Source organism: Rhinoraja longicauda, chromosome 38 (genome assembly GCF_053455715.1).
Source record: "Rhinoraja longicauda isolate Sanriku21f chromosome 38, sRhiLon1.1, whole genome shotgun sequence".
Lineage (NCBI taxonomy): Eukaryota > Metazoa > Chordata > Chondrichthyes > Rajiformes > Arhynchobatidae > Rhinoraja > Rhinoraja longicauda.
In genome coordinates, this window is record NC_135990.1 from 2,111,039 (window position 1) to 2,118,456 (window position 7,418).

Here is a 7,418-nt window from a genome sequence, read left to right on the forward strand (position 1 = left end):
TCTAAAGAAGGGTCTCGACCTGAAACATCACCCACCTTTTTTCTCCAGATTTACTCCAGAATTTTGTATCTATCTTAGGAAAGGTTTAGAGGGATACAGGCCTAATGCGGGCAAATGTCAAGTCAAGTCAAGTCAATTTTATTTGTATAGCACATTTAAAAACAACCCACATTGACCAAAGTGCTGTACATCAGTTCAGGTACTAAGGACGAACATACAATGGCACACAAACATAACAGCACATACATAAACAGTTCACAGCACCCCCTCAGAGGGCCTCAAAAGCTAGGGAGTAGAAATAGGTTTTGAGCCTGGACTTAAAGGAGTCGATGGAGGGGGTAGTTCTGATGGGGAGAGGGCCATCTTGGTCAGCACAGACGGGTTGGGCCGAAGGGCCTGTTTCTGTGCAGTATGATTATGGCTATCTATGACTAGTTCAACATTTGTTCCAAACTCCTGTCTAAACATGGTTCTCAAAACGTTGCTGGATATGAAATAAACTGGATATTACAGTTCAAGATGTATAACCAGATGAATTTACTTTTTCTAGGAATGGATCCATTATCGCAAACTGTACCCTAGAGTATGGAAATACCACCCCACCTCCCAATGGGTCAGAAGTGGAGAGACAATTGGTTAATAGTTTAGCAAATGGCACGGATTTAGGAAACGTCACACTTATTCCAGGGACCATCAGTTCTGGTGGTAAGTGTTATAAATTATGCTGCAAATTTCACAATGCAAGAGCTACCTGATTGTTGCAAAGACTGATGTACATGGATAGGACAGGTTCGGAGGGATATGCACCAAAGGTGGGACTAGTATAAATGGGGCACGTTGACTAGTGTGGGCAAGTTGGGCTGAAGGGCTTGTTTCCACAATGTATCACTCTGTGACTCTAACCAGCAGGTTGAAGTTGACTGGTCAATGTTTCTCGTAAAGGTGAAAGGGGTCGGAAATAAAGGTTCCAAAGAGGAAATTCCTCCCACATCCCTCCATAACATTAATAATGTTGTCACCCTGTGAATCAATTGAAAAAAAACTTGCATTAGAGTATGTTCCTTTATAGTAAGTCACAGGGTGATGGAGAGATTTAGTGGCTCTTCGGCCCAGAGTCCATGCCAACTATCAATTACCCATTAATCACATTTTCTGTTCTAACCACCTTCTTGTCAATTCCCTCCAGATTCTCCACTCACCTGAATGAATGAATGAATGAATGAATGAATGAATGAATGAAAACCTTATTGTCACATGAGACAAGTCACAGTGAACTTCTATCCTTGCATACCTTGGCCCCCATCCCTGCACCAGTTCCCCCTTCGTTCTTGCCCCCCCCCCACGGCGGTCCCCCCATTTTAGAAGGATGAGAGGAGATCTTATCGAAACGTATAAGATTATTAAGGGATTGGACACGTTAGAGGCAGGAAACACGTTCCGAATGTTGGGGGAGTCCAGAACAAGGGGCCACAGTTTAAGAATAAGGGGTAGGCCATTTAGAACTGAGATGAGGAAAAACTTTTTCAGTCAGAGTTGTGAATCTGTGGAATTCTCTGCCTCAGAAGGCAGTGGAGGCCAATTCGCTGAATGCATTCAAGAGAGAGCTAGATAGAGCTCTTAAGGATAGCGGAGTCAGGGGGTATGGGGAGAAGGCAGGAACGGGGTACTGATTGAGAATGATCAGCCATGATCACATTGAATGGCGGTGCTGACTCGAAGGGCCGAATGGCCTCCTCCTGCACCTATTGTCTATTGTTCTTCAGGGCGGTCCCCCCACGCCAGGTCCTCCTTTGTTCCTTCCCTTGGCAGCGACTTCCTTACTTCACGGGGACGTCTCGCCCGTCGGTCGGCGCCATCATCGACCGCCGCTGTGACCTCTCAATGAAATATGAGATGCTGTTCCTCAAATGATTCTGGGTGATCAGCCATGATCATGTTGAATGGCTGTGCTGGCTTGAAGGGCCAAATGGCCTCCTCCTGCACCTATTTTCTATGTTTCTATGTTAATTTGCGTTGTGCCTCTGACAGTGGAGGAGGCCCAGGATAGGAATGTCAGTGTGGGAATGGAAGGGGGAGTTAAAGTGTTTAGTCTAAATAACGTCCAAAAATTAAGTATCAGTATAATGTGGAAAATTAACGTGACAAATGCTATGCAAAGCTTCCCTGGGGGAATGGAACACATTGGGTAAGGCTCAGTGGTCGGAAGCCATTATATATATATATATATATATATATATACATACATATATATATATGTATATATATATGTGTGTGTGTGTGTATATATATATATATATATTCAGTCTGAAGAAGGGTCTCGAACTGAAACGTCACCCATTCCTTCTCTCCCGAGATGCTGCCTGACCTGCTGAGTTACTCCAGCATTTACTACACCAAGAACCTTGGGGCAAAGACTATTCCCAACCCATTGTAACTGTCCGTCTTTAGTTTTTTAGTTTTAGATGTACAGGCCCTTCGGCCCACCGAGTCCGTACCAACCAGCGACCCCCGCACACTACACTATCCTACACACACTAGGGACAATTTACATTTATACCAAGCCAATGAACCTAGAAACCTGCACGCCTTTGGAGTGTGGGATGAAACCGAAGATCTCAGAGAAAACGCAAGCAGGTCAAGGGGAGAACGTACAAACTCTGTACGGACAGCACCCGAAATTGGGATTGAACCTGGGTCTCCGGCGCTGTAAAAGCTGTAAGGCAACAACACTACCGTTGCGCCACCGTGCCGCCCACAAATGTCTAATGTAACTGCACCAAAGGCAGATATGCCAAAGAAACAGAATTCCAGTAATGCAAGCCTGGTACCCAGGCTTAATGTGTGACATGCTACTGGAGTCCAGAGTCCTAGTTTCACCTGACATAGATAGTGCAATAATACTCGGATATCAGTCTCAAAAGGACGTGAAGGTACAGAAACTGGACCTAACAGGACACAAATAGAGCAGAAAATTGTGGGTCGTGGGATGATGCAAGTATTAATGTCAGAGGGAAGATTAAAATGAACTTTCCAAAAGACAAAAATTATGAACTAATAATGTTGTTTTCCTCATTCAACATTGTACCACCAGATTCCGCACAATCACAATTCTCCAGTACAACTGAATTACCAACTACATCTGGACCAACAACTGCCAGTACAACAGAATCACCAACTACAACCACGCAAAATCGGGTTGTAGCTAATGTCCCACTCTCTTTCAGTGTTGTTGGTGATTTTGAACCAAGCTTAAATAATCGAAGTTCCCGCAACTTCCGATCCTTGGCTGCCAGTATTACAACTGGGGTAAGTTCCCTTATTCTGTGTTGATCTATTTATTAATCTCTCGTTGATCCTATTGTTTTTACGAAACAATGCCTTAGAACTTCATTTATCCCAGGAGGGAAATTGATCTGCAGACAGTCATAGAAACACAAAATACATGAAACATGAAATTAAAGTGACGAGCAGAAAGGATGGGGGATGTGCAAAGATTGGGGATGGGGGAGGGGGAAGGTTGGAGGGTGGGGGGGGGGGGGGGGGTGGTGGAGGGTCAGTCTACCCCACGACAGAAGGGGGAGGGATTTGATAGCCACAGGGAAGAAGGATCTCCTGTGGCGTTCTGTGCTGCATCTTGGTGGGACCAGTCTGTTGCTGAAGGTGCTCCTCAGGTTGACCAGTGTGTCACGGAGGGGGTGAGCTGTATTGTCCAGGATGCTCTGCAGGAGATGCTTTGAGGAGCATCCTCCCCTCCAAGACCACCTCCCATGGACCCCATATGGATCTAGCTGCCAGAGGAGGTCGCTGACAGGTTTTGGTGCGTTCTTTATCATTTTCTCATTTAGTAAGGAATACAGCCTAAGTATTACTGTAGATATGTTTAATGGCATATTTTCTTTTAGTGTGCTTTAAGTATGAGAAGGTGCAGGAGAGTAATGTTGCATCTCTGAATCTCCAAGGAGATTTGCTGAGTGGATTTTCCTATCTTAAGCCACGTTGACAGAGACAGAGCCATTTCAATCTTTCAAAGGAAAAATGCAGAGTACAATTTTGGGAAAATGTTGTGCAAGGGAACTGGCTGAGTGATGTTGACTGGTTTGCCCCACTGGTTGCTAGCATGGGCCAGCTGGGCTGAACGGCCTCCTTCCCTGTCTTTATGTTCCGTGAGTCTAATACTTGTACAGGACTGAGCAAATGCTTCAGTGATGATGAATGACACAAAGTGCAGGAGTAACTCAGTAGGTCAGGCAGCCTCTCCAAAAGACATGAATAGGCAATGTTTCAGATTGGGACCCTTCTTCGAACTCATTGTCCCGACCCAAAATATCACTTATTCACGTTCTGTCGAAATTCTAGGACAGCGCGGTGGTGCAGTGGTAGAGTTGCTGCCTCACAGCGCCAGAGGCCCGGGTTCAATCCAGACTACGGGTGCTGTCTGTACGGAGTTTTTACGTTCTCCCCATGATCGCGTGGGTTTTCTCCATGTGCTCCAATATCCTCCCACACTCCAAAGACGTACAGGTTTGTAGGTTAACTGGCTTTTGTAAACATTGTTCCTAGCGTGTGGGATAGTGATGGTTTACAGGGTTTGCTCTTTGGCGCGGAATCGATGGGCCAAAGGGGCAGTTTCCGCGCTGTATCTCTAAACTAAACTAAACTAAAAGCCAGATAGACACAAAATGCTGGAGTAACTCAATGGGTCAGGCAGCATTTCTGGAGAGAAGGAATGGGCGACGTTTCGAGGCGAGACCCAAAACGTCACCCATTCTTTCTCTCCAGAGATGCTGCCTGACCTGCGGAGTTACTCCAGCATTTTGTGTCTACCTTCGATTTAAACCAGCATCTACAGTTTTTTTCTTAAACTAAATTCCACCTGAACTGCTAAGTCATTCCAGCACTTTCTGTCTCCTTTTTAAACCAACATCTGCTGTGATACACGTCTCTTTAAACCTTTTGCATGTAATATTAAGCGTCCTGAAATGGACCTCAAGAGTCAAGAGAGTAAAAAATGTTTAATTGTCTTATTTACAAGGGGAATTTATGACAAGGTCTATATACATCATACCAGGGAACACCAGGGGACACCTTTCAACTGTCCTGCCAACTTCCTAAGTTCAGTGAGAGCCATCTCATCAAATAAAAAAACATTACCTTCTACTATAAAGTCATTCAAGTAGAAAGAGGTTCTCGTATTTTTATTGTGTGCTTTGAACTTAAACCTTCCTGACTCATGTAGCACGGAAACAGACCAAGTCATTCATGTTAACCAATATGTCCCATTGAAGCAAGTCCCATTTTCCAATATTTACCCCATATTCTTTATAACCTTTCCTATACTTGCACCTGTCAGGAAAAGTCTCGACTCGAAACGCCTCCCATTCCTTCTGTCAGATATGCTGAGTTACTCCAGCATTTTGTGTCTATCAAGTGTCTTTCATATGTTGCTATTGTACCTCCCTCAACTACCTCCACTGGCAGCTCGTTCCATCTGGGATTCATGGGAGGGGGTCTTGGAGGGGAGGATGCTCCTCAAACTGCAGAGCATCCTGGACAATACAGCTCACCCTCTCTCTCCATGACACTCTGGTCAACCTAAGGAGCACCTTCAGCAACAGACTGGTTCCACCAAGATGCAGCACAGGGCGCCACAGGAGATCCTTCTTCCCTGTGGCTATCAAACTGTACAACTCCTCCCCCTTCTGTCATGGGGTAGACTGAATCACCCCCCCAATTTTTGTACATCTCCCAATCCTTTCCACTCATCATTTTGATTTCATGTTTCGTGTATTTTGTGTTTCATGACTGTTGGCAAATCAATTTTCCTCCTGGGATAAATAAAGTTCTATCGTATTGTATTGTATCGTATCGTATCATATACTCTCTGAGTGAAAAAGTTGCCCCTCAGGTTCCTATTAAATTTCCCCTCTCACCTTAAACCTATGTCCTCTGGTTTTTAATTCCCCCACTGGGTAAAAGACTGCATTAATCCTATCTATTCCTCTCATGATCTTATACACCTTACAGAACCAGGGGCCACAGTTACAAATAAGTGGTGTGTCATTTAGGACTGAGATGAGGAAAAAACTGTTTCACTCAGAGAGTTGTGAATCTGTGGAATTCCCTGCCACAGAAGGCAGTGGAGGCCAAATCACTGGATGTTTTCAAGAGAGAGTTAGATTTAGCTCTTCGGGCTAACGGAAGCAAGGGATGGGGGGAGAAAGCAGGAATGGGGTACTGATTTTGGATAATCAGCCATGGCGATGTTGGCTCAAAGGGCCAAATGGCCTTCTCCTGCACCTATTTTCTATGTATCTATGTTTTTATGTTTCTATATTTCTAAGGTATAATTCTCCAGAGAAAAAAACATGTCTAGCATGCGCTGCTTTAAGCTGCAGGGCTGTGGAACAACTAGCTGAGTGGGGTAACACACTGTAGGTGGTGGCTAACTGCTTGCTGTGCCTATTTGTTCCGATTTTGAAACTGATGTATGAAATGCTTTGGGTAGGAGAAGCAATGGAAGTGGTTGGGAAGTCAAGCCACCTGTCTCTTTAAATTATCCTCCCTGCTCCCACTCTGATTTGTTTGCCTTTTGACAAAAGTTCAGTCTAGTTTGTTGTCTTGTGTACAGAGGTACAGTGAAAAGCTTTTGTTGCGTGCTATCCAGTCATCGGAGAGACAGTACACGATGGCCGGTGATATGGCCACTCAAAATGTTAGTTTGGTTAACATTTCTTAGTTTTGCAGTTTATTTATCAAACGATTGCAAATGAATCCTCATAGATGTATTTCTTTTGCAGCTTGATGCTGTGTACAGACCGGACCCAAATTACCGTCAAGCAATAGTCAATAATTTCAGGTAAGGAATAAACAATTTGCATCTCTTGGCTGTGGGTAGTCAATCAACTTAACATTTTTTAACCTCAACCTAAAGGGAGTGCAAATAGAAAAAAATTCAGGTCCACTGCATGGAACCAACTAATGGCTGGAGTCCTGCCATTAGACCACAGAGAAAATATACCCTAGAACACAGTACAACACAGGAACAGGACTTTCAGTCTGAAGAAGGGGCTCGACCCGAAACATCACCCATTCCTTCTCTCCAGAGATGCTGCCTGTCCCGCTGAGTTATTCCAGCGTTTTGTGTCTATCTTTGGTTTAAACCAGCATCTGCACTTCCTTCCCACACATTGGAAAAGGCCACTATGTTGTCCATCCAAGTAAACCCAACTACCTCCACGTGGTATACACCGATCAGCCAAAACATTATGACCACTGACGGGCAAAGTGAATAACATTGGATCGCGCCCTGCTGCGTATGGGGCTGCACATGGAGGACCAACAGCATATTAGGCAGGTGGTCATAATGTTTTGGCTCATCAAGACATAATGTTTTGGCTGATTGGTGTAAATCCATCTAT

At 44.5% G+C, this 7,418-nt stretch overlaps 1 long non-coding RNA gene across 1 annotated transcript; it reads left to right on the plus strand.

Moving 5' to 3' along the window:
- Positions 1-627: 627 nt before the first annotated feature.
- Positions 628-6,821, plus strand: LOC144610990 (uncharacterized). The gene is made up of 3 exons (XR_013549466.1): positions 628-705; positions 3,092-3,306; positions 6,798-6,821. It is a non-coding gene; the product is annotated as an uncharacterized LOC144610990 (long non-coding RNA).
- Positions 6,822-7,418: the final 597 nt, after the last annotated feature.